This window comes from Panthera tigris, chromosome B1, assembly GCF_018350195.1.
Source record: "Panthera tigris isolate Pti1 chromosome B1, P.tigris_Pti1_mat1.1, whole genome shotgun sequence".
In the NCBI taxonomy this organism is placed as follows: domain Eukaryota; kingdom Metazoa; phylum Chordata; class Mammalia; order Carnivora; family Felidae; genus Panthera; species Panthera tigris.
The window spans coordinates 127,426,959-127,448,503 of NC_056663.1; the positions used below are offsets into that span (position 1 = coordinate 127,426,959).

At 34.8% G+C, this 21,545-nt stretch overlaps 1 protein-coding gene and 1 long non-coding RNA gene across 5 annotated transcripts in view; one reads left to right on the forward strand and one right to left on the reverse strand.

Moving 5' to 3' along the window:
• Positions 1–21,545, reverse strand: part of GRID2 (glutamate ionotropic receptor delta type subunit 2) — a 1,443,376-nt gene that overhangs the window by 843,848 nt on the left and 577,983 nt on the right. The window lies entirely within an intron of this gene.
• The window catches only part of LOC122237989, a 66,661-nt gene that overhangs the window by 29,734 nt on the left and 15,382 nt on the right, over positions 1–21,545 (forward strand). Inside the window, exons 3-4 of one of the 3 annotated variants that reach the window (XR_006216857.1) lie at positions 4,424–4,599; positions 8,768–9,044. The exons of 1 other annotated variant lie outside the window; for it this stretch is intronic. This is a non-coding gene — a long non-coding RNA (uncharacterized LOC122237989). Of the gene's footprint in view, positions 1–4,423; positions 4,600–8,767; positions 9,045–21,545 lie in introns of those variants that run through there. One more of the 3 variants, XR_006216856.1, reaches the window with a different exon arrangement.

Consider the following 21,545-nt stretch of genomic DNA (forward strand, 5'->3'; position numbering starts at 1 on the left):
TTTAGAGCCTTGAATGATGGTAGGAGATTCTAAGGGGAAAATGAATTCATTTTGAGAGAGAAAATAAATATAAGGCACAGAGAGTATAAAAGACAGAGCATTTGGGGGGAATAGGAAACAGGCAGATTTAGATAGCTCGTAGGATGTGTGAGAAAATAATAAATGATGGAACTAAAAGTGTATGTTAGGGTCAGGTCACAGAAGATCATGAATGTCAGGCAAAGCAATGTGTACTTAATGCTATAGAAAATAGAAAACTTTACTTGTTTTCTTTTTTATTATTAGTTATTAGTTTAATGTGCAGTTGGAATGATGCCAGATATGCTGTAAGTTTTATGTAAGCACATCAGAGCAGGTAGAGACTGAAGAGATGGAATCGATAACTTTAAGTCTTTGTCTGTGAGGAGTACCCGGCTGACTCTGTGCTAAGACATGGAACCCTTGATCTGGAGCTCATGAGTTCGAGTCCCATGTTGGGTGTAGCGATTACTTAATAAAAATAAAACTTAAAAAAAAAAGAATGTTTCTGCGGGATTGCGGGGGGCAATCAGGAATAGAACTGTGTGCATGGGAGTTTCAAAGGATGTTAGAGACATTGCAGACTCATATCTAGTGCATGGGTCCTATGTGAAAGAATGTTAAAGGTGAAGAAAAGGGAGAGGTTAGTGACACCTCTGGGTTTCAGAGCCTATGTAACTAAGGGAAGATAGTGCTGTTCACAGAAATAAGAGAAGAAATTGGATTGAGGTGAATGGGGAGGACGGCTGAAGAGAAGTAGAAGCGGGGAAAAAGTTGTGAAGAGGCTGTCCTGGCAGAGCTACAGGCACTTTCCTCTTCAACAGATCCTTCCCCACCAACCCTGCATTTGTTTTAAGCGTCCAATGTCCTTGCTCCATCCTCTGAGCACTTTGAGGGATGGTGATGCAGCATCTCATTCAAATTTTATTTCTAGTGTTTCGATTCTTGCCTGGCACTTAATCGTTTCCCTTTAACAATTCAATGAACATTTGAGGCACAATCTGCCTCAAATAAAAATAGTGTGCCATATTAAAAATTTTTATATTTAGTTTTCTGGTTGATGGAGAGAAACTTTTATAGTAAATCAAGAATCAGAATTGACTGAGGTTGAACACAGGTCTAAATTTCTTCCCCTAAAATAAATCTTCTTGTTTTTAAAGGCTTGAAATTTAACATTTTGAAATTTGCTCCCATGGGTTACTCCTGGTGAAAAATGTAGGTACGTCATTGAAGAGGCAAACAGACATCCTTGTCTTTATGTGTGAGACCAAGTTTAACAAAGAGAAAGGTATAGAAGGGAGGTAAGAAAAAAAGGTGATAAAAAGAAAAATCTAGGAATATTGCAGATTAATTTACCTACTTCACAGTTTTATATAAAGCTAAATTCCCCAAAACATCTTCCTGAGACCATGCTGTTAATTCAAACTTCCAATAATTTTTTTTTAATGCTAAGCAACCTTGGGGCACCTGGGTGGCTCAGTTGGTTAAGCCTCTGACTTCGGCCTAGGTCATGAATCTCGCCATTCCTGAATTGTAGCCCTGGGTCCCAGTCGGGCTCTGTGCTGACAGATCAGAGCCTGGAGCCTGTTTCAGATTCTGCATCTCCCTGTCTCTCTCTCTGCCCCTCCTCCACTCACACTCTGTCTCTCTCAAAAATAAATAAACATTAAAAAATAAATAAATAAAAGCTAAGTAACCTTTCCTGCCCTTAACTTCCTACAGTCCATTCTCAGCAGGGCAACTAGAGCAAACCTGTTAAAATAAGTCATTTTGTGTCTCTACTCCAAACCTGTTAGAGGTTCCCATCTAAAGTAGAATTAAAGTTGGCAATGACTTGTAATGCCCTCCTGCTCCTGTCCTTAACCTCCCGCTACTTTCTTCCTGGTTTATTCGTCTCCAAACACATTAGCTTCAGCTGGTCCTAAATCATTAGCACATTCCCAAATTTAGGTTCCCTGTACCCCATCCCTAAAACACTCCTCTCCTCCACAGCTTCTTGCCTAATTCCCTCACCTCCTTCAAGTCTATTCAAGCACACCTACCTCGCTAGAACTAACTGCAACCCCCTCTCCCACATGTTCCAATCTGTCTGACCCTGTTGTTTCTTCATGGCATTTAGCATCTTCCAGCAGTTTATAAAATTCAATTATTCATCGCTTTATCACTCTCTTTCTCGTCCTCCTTCACTAAGGTAGGGATAGTTCTTATTTTCGTTTTATTGTTGTTGATTACTTATATATTCCCAGCACCTAGCACTATCTCAGACACAATATGAATGTGCAATGAATGTTTTGCTGAATAAGTGAATGAATGAAATGCCTTTTACAAAAACTCTATTGATGGCTTACATTTTGCCCAGTAGTGTCCAACTCTTCTTTTTCCCCTTGTTGTTTGGTTTTCGGTCTGAAGATCACAGTAATCTGCCCTTTGGTAAAAATTAATCAATCAACCAATATAGCAAACTTCGTAAAATAAATGTTGATGATTAAATCAGTAGGTGCATCCTTACAGTGGCTTAGGAAATGTGGATTCCTACTTAGTAGCAGAAAGCATGGGATTCAGCCTCACTTGCATCAAAGTACAGCTCAAGACTGATTTTAGTTCTCAGAAATTCAATGACCTGTGACAATGATTCAGGATGCTGCCTCAGACTATCCCTTGTTGGAAACCTGTGTATCAGTGAATACCTCCTAAGATAATGAACAGCAAATTAAAACAAAAAGAAATTGAACTAAATAAAACAAACAAAAGAAACCTGGAGAGAAGACGAAAGAAAGAAAGAAAGAAAGAAAGAAAGAAAGAAAGAAAGAAAGAAAGAAAGAAAGAAAGAAGAAAGGAAGAAAGGGAAAGAAGGTTTATAAACATGAGAAAAATGTGAATTAAAAGTAATTTGTAATTATAAAAGTGTCTATAGATTTACATAGAATAGATTATTCTTGTTATTAATATTAGCATGTTTGACCATTTGGCATAATTGAATTCACAATTTTCTTCTTTTCAACACAGTGCTGTGTTAAACAGAAACAGAAACAGTCATCTTTTCTATGAAACTCCAATATTAAATTTTGATTCTGGAGGCTCTTTAATACATTTCTATTTATACAATTAAATTTCCTGCTTTATAAAGATACAATGAAATGATATGTGGTGTAAAACTCTGTAATTGGAAAAATGTTGTATGAAGAGATTATTATTATTATTTTTTTTACATACATTTCTTCTGATCACCTTTATTGTATCAGATTTAGGGTAGAAAAATACTGGGAAAACAGCTTTCAAGTAACCATGCACATCTCCCATTGAAACCTGTTAGGGGTTACACGTGAGCATAAAAGGATAATATTTGGCCCATAATGTGTTCAAGATCTAATTTACTGTACACTGAAAGCAGTACATTAGTAATAATAGTCAAAATTGAATCTCAGAGGGTTGGTAATTTTGCTGAAGCATCCAGAATTTTTCTTATCTGAACTACCCAAACTTTTAAAAGCTCTTCCTTTTTTCTCTCCCCCTCTGCAATCATCCAATTAAAAGAATTTTTCCCCTGCTGTAGAACAGTGGAAATTCAGCTTTATGCTACATTTAACAGCTCAGGGGTTTAAGCTAATAAAAAGTAGCCTTCGAAAACACAAGCACATACACTAGTACATGTTCAGTGGTGACATGTAGTATCTTTCATTATCATTAAGACAAAATAAAATTTTATTTCATGGTTTGCTGCTTTTAAAAAATGCTGGGAAAAAATAATGCTTTCTGTTTTAAGTCTGTCACATAGCTAGATCTCATATGTGGTTTAAAAAAAGGATGCATAACTTTATCCCATTGTTTTGATAATTTAAAACTTTCAGAGATTAAATGTTTATGTTCTCGTTGGGGAGCGGGGGGCTATGAGGAAGAAAGGATGGATATTCATCTTTTTATTTACTGTAATTTGATTTTTTTTAATGTTGCCAGGGCACTGATTCATCCTATGTGTACTAAACTATACAATCAAGGAGTAATAATTAAAATATATGAAAAATAAATGTGATGCATGTGTGGACTTGAATTATTGTGCTTTGATATATATATGACATACAAATTTTATTCTTCTAATCTACAAAGATTTTCGAAACAGTGAATACCAAAACCAAGAGAAAATGTAACTCTGTACTTGTAAACTGTTCCTGAGCTGGAAAAATATATAAGCTTGCTTAGCCAAATTTGTTGGCCTCTTAAATCTTCTTAGGCTCTGCTCATGACTGTTGCACTCTATCACTGTGTGATCTTAGGTGAATAATCATTTAATTTCTTTGTGGCCTTTTTCCCAGTTTCCCATTTCAAGTGAACTGCTATCTGCTTGTACAATATTTAGGGCCCTAGCTAATGAGGTTTGATTTAACTTCTTTTTTTCATTGTGTTCCAGCAACAGCTCCAAGGTTGCCTTTACCTAAGAGGTAATATGTTTCCTCTGCAGTTATGCACTCAAGTGACTTTCCCAAATTAGGGAAGACCAATGCTCCAAGCCCAAATTTGAAATGAAAGATTTTGTGTGTAAAATTACTACTCTTCAACATGACTAAGAAAAGCTATAGTATCCAGGTAATAGGACTCTTTCTGGAAGGACCATAGAAATATTCTGAAATAAGGTGGGATGGTAAAAAGAGGAAATACAGTTTGATTTAAAAATGGACTCCTATTTATTCTGAATTTCTTTATCATGCAACCTTAGCCTTTTCCCCCTGAAATACATTCCTTATAGGATTTAGAATAGCTTATAAACAAAACATAGGCCTAAAGTCTGACTTATGTTAAGAAGATAGTTGTTTTTCATTAATTTTTAGGTTATTACAGAAAAGTAAGGAGGGGGTTTGGCGGGAAAGAACAGGGAAGGCAGCTACTGTCCGTTCAGCACCATTTGAGGCAGGTAAAGAAGTTTAAGATTACGTGATTTAATTCCAGTAATAATCTTTGAAGCAGGTAAACATTAGCATCTCCATTACCAGATGAGAAAACAGAGACTTGCAAAGGTTAAGGAATCCACTCAGCACATAACAGGATCATAATTAAAACTTGGGTTTGTTTGACCACAATATTCGACCTAATAAATCACATAATGAACCTGCTTTAAATCTCTGCCTTTAAAGAACTGGGAAATTTTTATGATGAAAATAAATTGTAGTTAGCAGTTCTATAAGGCCACGTGTTTTCTTGACTGCACCAGTCCTACAATCCATAGTATATAATATTTCTCATATTAGAAAGTACAGTGACTTCAAACAATAGAGGTCTTAGGATGATGCTTACATAAACATTCTACCAGATTACCTGCACTAGTACAACCTTTTGAATGAGCCCACAATGATAGTTTCTTTATTTTCAAATATGTCATTGAGAAGCAATAAACCAGCAATGTAATTATCAACCAAGCTTTTTTGTATATTTGCTATCAGGACCCCATCTACAGCATAAGGCTTTTCTTCTATGTATCCTCACTGTATTAATTCTCAAAAAACTCATGTTGGATACTACTCTTAGGACACTATGTGACTGTTTAGCTCTTGAGTACCTATTGCTTAGAAGTTCTGTTAGGCTTTCTCAGAAATTACAACATATTTGTTTGACATTTTATGACTAATTGTGTTTAGATTTTTTTCTTTTAGAATTTATGGAGTTATGTAAGCCCCTCAATTCCATTACATTTACATAGGTATGACACCTTTTAATCATCATGAAATTTACATACTAGAGTGCTTTTAGTGTATTTTTAGAACTTCCGTAAAACCGTACTGTCCATAAATCAAAGATAATTCATTTTGGACTACATCAGTTCATTTTTCTTTTTATGTAAATCATTACTAAAATATTGCCCAAATACAGGGTTTTATAATTGCACTGAATCCATAAAAATCCAGGCACTGTTAGAATGTTAATGGAGAAATAGCAAAGTTTTAAAGTCAATCAGATACATTGGGTTTCACGCCCATCATTGCTACTTTCTAGTTTTCTCTCCTTGGGGTGAAGGATTCAATTTCATTTCTCCCTTGTTTCTTCATTTAGATATAGTACTGACTTTGCAGGCGATATATATATATATATATATATATATATATATATATATATATAACGTTTTATATATATATATATATAACGTTATATATATATATATATATATAACGCTTGCTACAGTGTCCAGCACAGTAATTATTCAATAAATTTTAAGAATTTTAGTAACAGCCAGTGGACACTTCAACCCAAGACAATATTCTTTATGATCCAGATTTTACTTTAGCACTTAATACCACAGAAAATGTTTATTTCATTATTGGATAACTTAAATTGCAAAGATCTTCAGCCTTTCATTGATCCCAAATCTGTCTACGTAGACCTTCTATCCATGTGCGCCATTTGATAGTCTCTAAATAATCGAGATCTGAGAACAGATCAATTACATATAAAGAACCTGTTTCTCTCTTTGACTTATAAAGTAAATATCCTCTAGTTGTGTTTTACATATTTGTTTGTTTGTTTCCTATGTAATACATCAGTTAGGATTCTTTTGGTTCTGGCTTAAGCAAAACTTAACTATTTTTTGAACCAAGTACTGAAGTAAATCTACCAGCTTCAGGTTTAGTATGATTCAGGGGCTTAAATTATGTCATTGGAACATTGTTTTTACATCTCCAAAACTTAATTCATCTACCCCACACTGGCTTCACAGATTTTCCCATTTTAATATTAAGACAGTTATAATCTATGTCTTCATAACTCTGAGTCTAGCAAATACGAGAAAATGTCCTCAGCCTAATTCACATTAATCAGGAAATTAATTGCTGAGGGCAGGGCAAAAAAAAAAAAAAAGGTCGATTCAACTTAAGTTATGGGGTTATGCAGACATTTACTGGTTTTAAGCCAATCAGAATGGACACTGCCACCAATCAATCAGAACAGACACTGGTCTTAAACAACAATTATGACTACAGAGTCCATCTGTGCTGACCGTAATTCTATTTCAAATATTTCTCCTGACCTATTCCCAGAGCAGACTGTAAATACTGCTTCACTCTAAAAGCAAGGACTGAGAAAGTGCCTGGGTGGCTCAGTCGGTTAAACATCTGACTCTTGGTTTCAGCTCAGGGCATGATCTCATGTTTCATGAGATCGAATCCCACATTGGGCTCTGTGCGGACAGTGCAGAGCCTGCTTAGGATTCTCTCTCTGTCCCTCACCCTCTCGTGCATGCTCTGTCTCTCTCTCTCTCAAAAATAAATAAATAAACTTTGAAAAAAAATAAAAGAACTGAAAGTGGAAGGAGTCTCAATTCCGAGGAGGAAAATAGAATTATGATTACCAGAAGAAAGATGAATGGTTGAATAACAGATAGTAAAACCAACCATGGTCTACTACACACGGTTTTGAGAATTTCTAACAACCTAATTACTTTGCGGAATTAATTTCAGTTAAATAATTGTTCCTTTCTCCATGCTTCCTGTAATAAAAAGTTGGCATGAAGTCTGACCAGTATAGTATAGAGCAGGGACATTGCCAGTTTTTGTCTAATATCTATACTTTTATTAATAAAACCCAAGATTTCCCTAACCAATTAAATATTCTACACTTGAAATATTGTCAAACTGGATTACTTAGCATTCTGTACTTGTATAGTTTATTTTTGAAAGTGAAATGCCAAATGTACAACTCTCTGCCTTATAAAATTTAATCTTGCTTGGTTTAGTCTATTCTTCTGGTCATTCAAGATAATACTAAACAGTTCATACAAATTCAAGCACTAAGTCATCACCTAGAAAATTGAAAATATCATATCCAGCCACTGAAAATTAATAAACAACCATCCAATCATTGAAAAATTAATTCTTTAAAAAAGAGACAATACATAGTAAAGGAGACTCTCCCTTTAGACTTATATGGATGTAGTAATTAACACTGTTTGGGTAAATTTGATCAACCAGCTATGAATGCACTTCAGTCCATATTTCTCCACAATATGAAAAAGAATATAATGGGTATTTTTGCTAAATATCTGATATAAATTAAAGTCCATTATTTTTACATAGTCCCTTGAGCTGATACTCACTATAATCAAAAAGCTCATGTTAGCCTCTAGTTGTTTCTCAGTGCTCACACTCTAGGCAATTAATCATCAAATTTAGTATGTTAGTAGGACCAACATCAAACTCATTGGCCTAGATACTGGAGAATCCATTGATCCTGTTATTTTATAAAACCATCCTTCTTTACTTATGCAGAAGTTGAAAACTTGAGATTCCAAAATAACACATCATCAACCCTACATTATCCTGAAACATATTACCTGCATTTCAACTTATCTTCATAAATCTCATTTCCAAGTTCTGACTTCTATAATTAAGCAGAGTACGTGATGAAGTCTTATAGTGCTACTGCTCTCTCACTTAATTTCTTTCACCTGTGCCAGCTGCAGCACAGCAGGGAATCTTTTAAACAGTAATAATGAATTATCTCTCTAAACCCAAGAAAAACATAAAGCAGAAATTTGTCCAATTTTAAAGATCAAGAGAAAGATAAGTTCCACACGGGCCAGTACACCGTGTTATAATATCAAAGCATAAGTTGGGGAATCATTCTTTTCCAAATCCTTAATGTTGCAGCTGAACAAATAGGCTCAGGGACATTCAGTGACTTGTCCAGTGTGCAACAGCTAGAGGGGATCAGGGCTAGTAAAAGGTCTCAGCATTTCTGTGAATTCAGATCCCTTTCTATCTTTCCACAGTGCTCCTTGATTGAAATGTTATACTTCAATGAATATACAATAAAGAATTCTGAGGAAGTGGACAAGAAGGAGGGGATACTTAACTTTATGTATCTACCCAACCATGATTTGTTCTATTTCCAATCACTGAGTATTCACTTCTGCTAGTCACTGCCTGAAGCTCTACGGAATACAAAGATGGGTAAGATAGGGACCATACTCAGAAAGAAATCTACATTCAAACTTTTACTGTGGCATAGGATTCACATGGTAATTTTATTTTATTTTAATAAAAGTAGTTTACAGTCTAAGAAAAAAAATGCATCTATATCCAAGTATCATATCTCTTTCATTATTTCATATTGATACTTTTAAGTAATATGCTTTTTCAGGAAGTTAAAGGAATGTGTTTCTCTCATTTTCTTCCTTTGGAATTCATATTTCATATCTGTTGTAAATGAAATACCGTAGCTGCTGTATTATCTTATGCTAAACAGTTTATATCAGTTAGTAAATTGTTATTTTTGTTAACAAATGAAATTACTTTCAAAGAATCAATTCAACCTTACAAATCTGTAATAATCCATTGTTTTTACTGTAAAAAAGCAGATCATTTGGCAAGTCCTTACACTGAATTTCACAGTTTAGTGATACTAGAATTTAAACCATGGTCACTATTCAAAAATTAGCCTTCTTATTAATGATTTTTAAAATGAGTTTGTGTCTTTCTTTTAATTTCTTCAGTTTAATAAGAGTTATGAGTCGGCACTTTGAGTATATTAATAGATATGATAGCTAATATTTGTGGCCTACCATCTCTAACCAGCACTGGGAATGAATAATAACTGGCCACCTTTTTAGAGAAAATACATTCCTTATTACCACAACATAATCATATGGTTTGCATAATTAATTTCTAATACCATAAGGAAAACATATCTTTAAGAACAATTGTTTTATTTTTTTTATTAATTTTTTTAACGTTTATTTATTTTTGAGACAGAGAGAGAGACAGAGTATGAATGGGGGAGGGTCAGAGAGAGAGGGAGACACAGAATCTGAAACAGGCTCCAGGCTCTGAGCTGTTAGCACAGAGCCCGATGCGGGGCTCGAACCCATGGACCGTGAGATCATGACCTGAGCCGAAGTTGGACGCTCAACCAACTGAGCCACTCAGGCGCCCCTAAGAACAATTGTTTTAAACAGAAGACTCTATCTCAAACAACACCAGTTACCTTTTTGAACAGATTCCCCATGTCTTTTAACACAAGAATTTAGAACCAACATCAGCACTAGTATTATTGCTTTATTATTCAAATATGATCAAAATGTGTACATACGCGTGTGTATGTGTAGTGCTACTTTCAGTGCAAAGTACAATATAAGAGGCATTCTTTGGATGGCAAAATAATGGCAATTCTCAGTTATTTTAATAAAAAACAGGACAGAACTGCCCTTGAAAATCTGAGTTTAATGGCCAGTTTTGTATTACATATACCAAAAAACAAAAAAATCATTTCTGCAAATTTACATTCTTCTTTTCTATGTACCTAGAGTACTGAAATAGAAAAAAGGTTGTTTTCACCTAGTGCATGTACTAACATAAGGTTTCTTTTTGCTGTCCAGCTCCAGATGACAACCAGCTTAGTAAATAAGATGGCAACTTCTCATCTTTTTTTTTCTTTTTCAAGTTTCTATTTAAATTCTGGTTAACGTATATGATAAAACTGGTTTCAGGTGTAGAATTTAGTGATTCATCACTTACATATAACACCCAGTGCTCATTACAAGTGCCCTCCTGAATGCCCATCACCCATTTAGCCCATCCCCCACTCACCTTCCTCCATCAACCCTTAGTTTGTTCTCTATAATTAAGAGTCCCCTTTTCTTATTCAGAGAATGGATCAAATAGTTTTGTGGTTTATCCACGACTTCTCTCTCTACTTTTGTGTAGTCTGCTATTTGAGTCTGGAGATCATGTCTAACTTCTTACTCATTCTATATCTTTAATGTCTAATACAGTGCCTGGCCCATAACAGGTACTTAGTTTTTTAATTGAAAATGAATGTGCAATAAAATAAATTCTGCTTCTTTATGATGGTAAAAGTATTTGTTGAGATTCACATAAACAGAGGCAGTAAAGTTTATTACTTAAATGGTCACAATGACTTTCTCTTAAGCCCTTTTCAATATCTGAAAGTTTATTTCAATGAATTAAACAATATAGTTTCCCCAAGGGACTGAGGAAGAATCTGTTCAAGCCATCTATGAATATAGTGATTTGCTTGCATTACATTAATATGGAATAAAGCAATCTAGGTTTGATTCTGAACTGGTAACAAACAAAAGGTTATGGTAGAAAAACAGAGAAGAAAAATTCAGTATTTTCAAAATACAAAAAAAAATGCATTTCATGGCATATTTACAAATTACATATACCATGGAATTTTCATTCTTTTCTTTCCAGGCAACCTGTTAGATAAAAAAATGTTGATTTATTTACATTAAAAAGAACAGATATATGGCTGGCATAAGCTTTATAAAAAATACAAGAGAAATATAAAAATGTTTGAAGCATAAAAATTCAAATAAGAAATGTTCATTAAACCATCATCAAATAAGAATACTCTATTCTAAAATTAGTTCTAATACATTAAATATATGCTTTCTGTTTTTCTACATAATGTCCATGCACATGGAATAATACAGATGATTAAATGGTAAGTAAAATCAACATTTATTTACTAAGAAGAGGTTTGGTAGTTTCCCTCCTGGGAATACTACCACACACTAGGGGCAGTATCAAACGCTAATCCTTAATTACACTTTCTAAGCAAACCAATGTTTATCATTGTGACTATCAACAGAAATATGTTTGGGCTAGCCAAACCCAAAAGACCATGAGCTTCAAGAATGGCCAAATAATTTAATGAAAAAATGTTTTCTTTAAAACCCCTAATTCAGTAATCTTCCCCAAAAATCTCAACTCCTCATTCTACCCTAAGATATTGCATCTCCAATAAGTACATTCAATATCCGTTCTTGAGTCAATAATCTGAAAGAAAAATGGCAGTTTTAAACTATAACTATCACATAGATTGCTTGAGTACCAGAAAGCTGAGTTATATATTTAACATTCAAAAACTTTCCCAATATTTTTCTAGAAACATATTTTTTTATAAAAGAACACTTTCATTTCAAACTATCCTCAATTAAGATATAAATTAATATATTCTGTGTATTTAAAAGTTATTATTTCCAGTAGGATTTTCCTATTTCCTAATTGTTGACATACAAAGCAGAGACTAACTAAAAAGTTAGATAAAAATACATGTTAGGAAAAGTAAATCATGAAAGAGCCCAAATGTCCGTCAACTGATGAACAGATAAAGAAGATGTGGTGTAATGCGCACACACACACACACACACACACACACACACACACACACACACAATGGAATACTACTCGGTGATGAAAAAGAATGAAATCTTGCCATTTGCAACAATGTGGATGGAACTAGAGGGTATTATGCTAAGCAAAATAAGTCAGAAAAAGAAAGATATAATATGATCTCACTCGTGTAAAATTTGAGATACTCAACAGATGACATAGGGGAAGGGAAGGGAAAAATAAGATAAAAACAGAGAGAGAGGCAAATCATGAGAGACTTTTAAATTCAGAGAACAAACTGAGGGTTGCTGGAGGGGAGGGGAGTGGGGAGATGGGTCAAATGGGTGACGGACATTAAGGAGGGCACTTTTGGGATGAGCACTAGGTGTCATATGTAAGAGATGAATCACTGAATTCTACTCCTAAAGCCAAGATGACACCATATATTGACTTGAATTTAAATTAAACAAAAAAAAAAAAAAAAAAAAAGAACTTCTAGGTTCACAGCACATTTATCAATGTGATAGCTAAAAGATAATAAATACATTGAAGTAGTTTGAAAAAAAACAAAAGTAAATCATTTTTGTGGGTCGTAAAGAGTAGGGATGTTTTTAAGTTTAAGCTCAAATCCCAAAAATGTCATAAATCCGCAAATACAAATATATTATACAAACTATTTTTTGAAATAAGAAAAACCGGTTTTGTAGACAGCATTCTCACACCCAACTCACTTTATTAGCATTAGACTGATATATAAGTTTTCAAGCTAACAAATCATTTCATAAAGCCCCTGCATTTCTCATTTCTCTCCGTTGCCATTGTAAGAGTGTTTTAGAAAAGGCAGAGATAGTTGAGGTGCTACAACCTATCTACAGCATAAAATGGAGACCTGAAATGCAAAGGCTATAAATGCACAGAGCATCACTACAGCATCTTATACTAAGATTCTACATGAGCACTCCTCTCTCTGCCTTTAGATACAAGGGAAGTAAAAAAAAAAAAAAAAAAAAAAGTAAAATTTGAAAGGGGCACCTGGGTGGCTCAATTGGTTCAGCGTCCTTGGCTCAGGTCATGATCTCATGGTTCATGGGTTTGACCGTTGCATTGGGCTCTGTGCTGACAGCTGGGAGCTTGGAGCCTGCTTCAGATTCTATGTCTCCCTCTCTCTCTGCCCCTGCCCTGCTCGCGCTCTCTCTCTCTCTCTCTTTCTCTCCCTCCCTCAAAAAAAAACAAACATTAAAAAAATTTAAAGAAAAAAGTAGAATTTGAAAGACTCACCTATTTAACATTTATGAACACAAAGAATTTTATAGATAACATAAAAATGAGAACTAGGCATGATTTCTTTCTACAATGTTAACTTTTAAAGTCCAATATGGCTTTTACTTTGTTCTATTTTCAAATTGCATTTCAGATCTTTAAACATTGAGCATCAGAAATTGGGGTTCCCTCAAACTATAAACTCATCTTAAATGGATTAGCTGGATTATGCTTGAAAACTTATTAATCAATGCTTACACTACACTAATACAGTCACATTTATACAATGTGGACTGACTCACATAGAAAAGTTTTCTCAGGAACTTTTATATGGCCCACAAGTTAATATGAATTTTCCATGTCCAGAATCTACTTATAAGCAATCTCCACAACATAGGTATACAATGCATGTGACACATTACATAAGCTACAGATGATTGTCCTATTATCAGATTTACAAATTTAATAGACAAAGCTTATGAAATCACATAAGCCTATGAAAACTTAAGGGTTGTTATCATTAGTAAAATGCACTCAAATGTATCATTATATCAATTAAAAATAATTGATCAAATTCTGATTATAATCAAAACTGAAGACAAAATAACTAATTCTTTTCATATAACTGCTTCTTTTGAAAAGTTATCATGGATGGTTCATCATATCCTGTATAGGCTGCATCATATTCCATGAAACTTTAGGTTTATGGATGCTATCATATTTATTCATTTACTCACGATTTGTATATTTATTCAACCAACATGTATAAAAGAGTCTACTATGCCCTATTCTTTGTGGTAGTATTGAGAAATAGGTAGACAGATGTAGTGTGTGCATCAAATGGGAAATAACGGTCTTTAGGAGAATATAGTCTATGGACGACAGAAAGAAATAAAAAACCTTAAGTTAGAAAATTTGAAAATATATAGGTCATCCAGATATCTATCAGCTACCTTGAGTTGGGAAAATAAAGAAACTTGCTCTGCAGGTCTATGTGAGGATTCAGAGCCATCCAGACATTGTGCTACTGGGCTTTCTCTCTTTACCATCACACAGGAGAGCTTAGACCTCTAGGATGGGAAATAGCACAAGGAACCAGCAATAATGATGATAATAGGTCAAAAACTATGATCATAATAGTACGATAGGTTTATATTGTTCCTGACAATGATCACATATGCAATTATCTTTTTTAAACATAGCATAGGAGTGAAGACATGAGATGATTATAAAATGGGACTAATAATCCATGTATTAGTGATTCCTAAGTATTTTTTCCCAGAAGTAATAATAGGGTGAGATATTTCAAATTTAAAGGTTTTCTAGTCAAATGCAGATCTGCTTTTTGGTAATCCTTCTGGCATACAGGTATATTAGCGTGGCAAAGGCTCTCAGAAGCCTCCCCACAAATAAAATGGTTTATTTTTATTTAGCACAGCATTTTTCTAACTTAAAACTCCTAATATTGCTCTGGGTATTTCAAATAAGAAAAACAAAAGAGCCACTGACCAACCATCCAATATTGCCTCATCTTAAAGAGCATTGTTACTAATGTCTCTTTAATAAAAGACAGTTTACTAAAATCATTTGCAATCATACACTGCTTAATTTTGTTTTTGCTTTCTAAGACCCATATAATATTTTTCTATGCAAAACAAATGATCTTAAATTTTTAAAAAATGGTTTTTTTATTTAAAGTATGCATAAATCACACCTGGCTAAATGGTATTCTTGTCTGTGTTGCTTGATATTTAGCACTATAATCAAACCATATTGCAGTGTTCACAGTTTCTGATGAGCCCTAAATGAGGCTCCATCAATCTGGCAGACTATTTCAAGAGTAGAACTAAAGATGAAAAATTTCACCTTGCTTCTAAAATAAAACTCTATCCCATCAAATATGTCCAAACTAAATCATTTAAGTGAGAATAATTGAATCTGGGCACTTCTTAAGGATTATCCCTGAGCCATCACCTGCCCCAGCTCGCAGTAATCCTTAGTAAATGATATGTGCCCTAAGAATATTACCAGGACATAAATGAAACTGAAAACACAATAGGCAAATGTACTTTTTAAAAAGACAACTATAGAAATAATACTAATGCCTATTTTCAAGAAATGTATGGAAACTAATTCCTTGCACACCTATCCAGTCACATTATTTAAATCATCTCTTCAATTTTATCTTTGAAACAATATTTTTAAAGTACTTGGGGCATCTGGATGGCTCAGTCAGTTAAGCGTCTGACTGCAGCTCAGGTCATGATCTCGCGTTTCATGAGTTTGAGCCCCACATCAGGCTCTGTGCTGACAGCTCGGAGCCTGGAGCCTGCTTCAGATTCTGTGTCTCCCTCTCTTTCTACCCCTTCCCCGTTCCTGCTCTCTCTCTCACTCTCTCAAAAATAAATAAACAAAAAAATTTTTAAAGTACTTATTAAAAGATATTGCTTATGATCCTATACATGGTAATACATCACACCAAAAATTTTATTTCACAATACATTTCAACAACACCTCAATTCCATCACTCCAACTTATTATTTGAGAGGCAGGGTTGTTCCCAACAAAACATCTAAAAATAATGTTATTTGCATAATAACTAGAACAAAAATTTAGCAGATATTTCAGACTGCCTAAGCACTGCAAATGTATATTCCTATAATCTTATCTCATTCTCTATTTATGAGGACAGAATGAGAAATATAGAAAGGGTTCTGGTTAAAGATGGTAACACAAGAGACTCCTGAACTTATCTCCTCTCACAGATACACCAAATCCACAGCTACCTACAGAACAATTCCCTCTGAAAGAAATCCAGAAATTAGCTGTGTGACTCCTACACATCAAGTGAAAGAAAGAAAACACACACACACACACACACACACACACACACACACACACACATACACACACACACACACTGAAAGGGGGAGAGGCTGAGGTAGCTTCTCACCATAAACCCCGACCTGGAGCAGGGTGACATATCATCAAGAGGGAACCCATAAATCCCAGCTTCTCCTTCAGGAGTGAAGGGTTTGTCCCATCTTTTAAGTCTTCCACCTGAGGCATGGCCCAGCAGGTCTTGTGTCTCTGAGACCCACAATACTAAACAAAAACAAGTTCTTAATGAACTTAAGGGACTCCCTGTGGCTGTCACCCTCAGGCTCAGCAAAGATGCAGCAGACTAAACTACCCAGTTTTCAACTGAAAGAAGCAACTTAAGGAAGGGGGCACAGGGTCAAGCTTCTAATTTAACATACATCTAGGGGCTGACTGCAATCCTTTTCAGAGAGCTGAAGGGAAGCTGGTGCAATCTTCACGTTCTCTCTGTGGGTATATGTATATGTGAAGGAAAGGAAACCAGTGCCTCAAAAAGATATATGCACCCCATGTTAGTTGCAACATTACTTACAGTAGTTGAGACATGGAAACAACTAAGTGTTCATTGACAAATGAACACATAAAATGTCACACACATACACACACACACACACACACACACACACACACACACAGGAATATTTTTCAGCCATAAAAAATAAGGAAAGCATGCCATTTGTGATAACATGGATAGAACTTTAGAGTGTTATGCTAAGTGAAATAAGCCAGAAACAAAAAGACAAATACTGCATGACTTCACTTCAAAAAAAAAAAGTTTATTCATTTTTGAGAGAGAGAGAGAGAGGAAGTGGCAAAGACAGAAGGAGAGCGAGATTCCCAAGCAAACTCCACAATGTCAGCACAGAGCCCGATGTGGGGCTTGATCTCACAAAGTTGTGAGATCATGACCTGAGCCAAAATCAAGAGTCAGATGCTTAACCGACTGAGCCACCCAGATGCCCCTGTATGATCTCACTTTTATGTGAGAACAGATTGGTTGTCACCAGAGGCAGGGGGTATATAATTTTATTTTTATATTTAAGCTACATTACCCATTGGAATTCTATTGGATTCCTCCATTGTATTGTGAGATTCAGAAGCTAGGGCTGAAAGTCAGGTGCATGCTTGACTCTCTACAAGGGGGAATTTTAGTACTGAGCCAAGCAGAACAGATCAACACCAAGAAACACTGCATAATGTTTACTTAATTTTTCCTTCATATTGAACTCATGTACAACTAAAGCTTCTTTTTACATATCATGACTAAGGTATTTAAGTTAACAATTAATTGGTTGGTTTGACAAATAAATATTGAAGGTCTCTGTGAGTTAGACCCTGTGAATACAATTATGAATAATAAGACTAACATTGTCCTTCGTGCTTACCAGCTAGTGTATGAGGGACTTCTAGCAGGAGATAACCATTCTAGCACAAAGGAGCTTTGAAAGTCTCCAATGTCAACTGTATGGCTATACAGCACTAATTGTCTGTACACTGAAAAGGACACCTTGGTACCTTGAAGACCAAGTGGCTATTAAGCTATGCCATACAGGTAGAGAAATCTGATCAAGCTATAAGGTGGGTGTAAGGACACATTTTTAAAATTCTTTTTAAGTTGTGTTGTTTTGTTTTGTTTTGTTTTGTTTTGAGAAACAGAGTGAGTGCACATGGAGGAGGGACAGAGAGAGGCGGGGGAGGGACAGAATCCCAGGCAGGCTCTGCACTGTCAGCTCTGAGCCTGACACAGGGCTCCAACTCCCAAACCATGAGATTATGACCTGAGCCAAAATTAAGAGTTGGAAGCCTAACTGACTGAGCCACCCAGGCTCCCCAACAGTTAGTTTTAACCAAATGATCCAGTTTAGTTTCCAGAGTAATATTAATAGGGCAAATATATTAGGCTTTCCAGAAAGAGTCATAGTGTGGGCTGGTAAACTCTTTGGATTTATCTGTGTATGTACTAGAAAGAATAGTAAGAAAGGCTAGGATTTCCCTTACAATCAAGGCTCACTGATGATGGTTACATTTCCCTACATTACAATGATGTGGTCAATTTTAATATGCAAACATAACTATCTAGGATTTCTTCCACTATTTTTAATGGCAGAAAATAAAAGGGAGAACAAATTGTACTTTGTTTGCCCTTCCATTTAGTCTGTAGGATATTACAGATCAAATAAAACAACAGGGTGTTATAAACCAAATAATACCAGTATTAAATATTAGGGCTAATATTAGCCTTTTATAGTGTGCCAGGTGTGATGCTATTTACCTTACTACGTTGTTTCCTTCAATTATTAATACTATGAAAAGGTATTGTTATGGATATCATTTTACTTGCATCAAGTAACCACAGCATGGATCACAAAAGTAATTAATCACTGTCTTCCCTGAATGAGTCAAGATATCAATACCTTTACATTTTCTACTTAAAGATATATATTTATATGTAAATATATAACATATATAAAATTAATAAATATATAATAATATAAAGATATCATTAACAATTTTGAAAATAAAATCATCACAACACATTTTATATCTTTCCTCCCAGTCCTTATCCATTTTCATTTACATTAAACACACTGCAAGTGGAACAAACACACATGCAATTCTGTATCCTTTTAATAATCTGATGTCAAAATAAGATAAAGCCCTAGAAAGCTAGAGAATCATTATACTAATTAAGGGTAATTAATTTAATATAATGCAATTTCCCCCAGAGCTTGGTGAAGAGCAAAGCATCAAATAACATTTAGTGTACCAACAGAATTTGGATAGCCCGATAGGCTTATAATAATGGGATTTTGCCTGAAGTGAGTTCAGCTTCATTTGACCTCTTACTGGATTTTTTTTTTATAATCCTCTATGACATTTAATACATGTTATCTTTTTCTGTTATTATTTGTATGCACGTCACCTTTCTAACTAGATTATAACTTTGAGTTTAGGGAGTATTCCTTTATCACTGTATCTTTTACAAATTAAGAATTCAATAAATATTTGCTAAAAGAATGAATACATGAATATTAAAAGTAGGAAACAGGTGCAATTCAGTATAAGGAATTTTGTTGATGTACTTTGATTAAATAAAATACCCGGGAAATATTAAACAAGCCACATCCTACAAAAGTAAAAACATCCTTGAAATTCTTATTAATAAAGATTATCAAAGTTTGAAGCAGTGTCCACATATTCCTCTTTTCCCCTATCCCTAAGCCATATACTGTCAACAAGTAATGGGCACCAATCTTACTCTAAATTAATGATGAGACTAAATTTACTGAAATAAATTAAATGTGCTACTAGGCTATATTTAAATTTTTAAAAAATACCTGGGTTTATGGACTGTTCTAACCTACCACCAGCATCCCTTGGGAGAGATGTGTGATGTAGACATCAGGAGTAAATAACCTAATACTGAGTTAATAAATATTTTTAATGGAAAATTCATGTCTTGCAGAAAAGGTAGGAAGGAATTTTCTTTGTTTGAGTGATATACTACTAGTTAAAATCAACTTGTGCCAGTAGGTAAACTAGGGGCTTCTTGGGAGAATTCTTCTCTGTGGAAGAATCTAACCCAGTTATGTCAATCAGGACTGCCATGCTGACTCTATCTTTCTCCTTTGACTTGTGAATGTTAAGTCTTTATTTTGAATCAAACAAATAAAGTATTTGGACCCAAACTATCGAACTGCTTAGAAATATCTGGGGAACACAAAGCACCAAATGGTTTGCTTTCTGGTTACCAAGTCTATGAAATTCATCTGAAAAGAAGTGAATACATTGAACAAAATATTAAATGTGTAAGGGGAGTGAAATATAAAAAAGCCTTTCCGATCTCGAAATCTTCAGTCATTCTTCAAATTACGAGGTGTCTGAGGATGCCTGATCCTTGTCCCCAAAGGTATGGTGTAAATCTATCAACATGGACTTAGAGTCACTGTGCAGGACTAAGTGGTTTTTAGAGTGACAGGGCACACTAGTGGATTTCTGGGTGAAATTCTGAAACGACTGGAAGGGAGCCTGGTTGTGCTGACAGTCGAAGAATAAACTGTGTATCTGGGCTGATGCAGAGCCGAAGAACTTCATCTTCTTTGTTCTGCAGAAGAATGTGTGTGCAGACAGAATGTTGAAGATTTTCTTTTTGATAAAAGATGCTTTGCTAGCCCTCATTCCTTCATCAATTCAACACACTGCAAAGTTACTTCACTGCTGCATATTGTTCCCCACATATAATAAAGGAAATAGAAAATCCTGACAATTTCTTATTTTTAGAGGAAAACATAATGATGAATATTTTTCCTCTAGGCTAAATGTATTCCTTTCAAATAGAAAAGCATCACCTTGGAGCAGAATGAACCTTTGAAAACTACATATTCAAGTCCCTACCTCAGATACAGTGTACTAACCTGAGACTGCGTAATGCTATTGAACAAGGAATAAGAAGACAAAATTGTTTCTCATTTCCTTGTCATTTAAGCTTCCTGTTAATACTTTACACATAGATTGAGCTGCCGGAATTTAGTATGGAGGTCTTTCTGTGGAGAAATATATATATTTTTAATGTCTTTTCCTTCTTTCTTATAAGGGTGAACACCCAAGATATTTCAAATACAAAACAAATTCACTGTTGATGGATGTTGAAATAACATGCTCTCTTTTATCTGGAAAAATGCAATAAAAATAGCACTGAATAAAGTTCAAAAACATGTTTTTAAGGGATTAATTCAACAATGTCCACATTTTTTAATGTTTATTTTTGAGAGAGAGAGAGAGAAAGAGGGAACACAAATAGGGGAGGGGCAGAGAGAGAGGGGAACAGAGGGTCTGAAGCAGGCTTTGTGCTGACAGCAGAGAGCCCGATGAGGGGCTCAAACTCAAAAACCTGGAGATCACAACCTGAGCCAAAGTTGAACACTTAACCAATTGAACCACCCAGGTACCCCAATAACATCCACTTTTACCTTCATAATTAAAAACTTATGAGCATTTCTTAGGGTAGTGCACCAACATTGTTATTATAAATTCCTTCCTCCCACTTGAAAAAATAATAATAACTAAGTTAGAATCTCTGGTGACAAAGATCCTGGAATATGTGTTTTACCAGATTTTCCTAGGGTAGATAGGATACTCATTGATATGGTTGGTCTCTAACAGAAAAGAAAAGAAAAGAAAAGAAAAGAAAAGAAAAGAAAAGAAAAGAAAAGAAAAGAAAAGAAAAGAAAAGAAAAGAAAAGAAAAGAGAAAGAAAGAAAGAAAGAA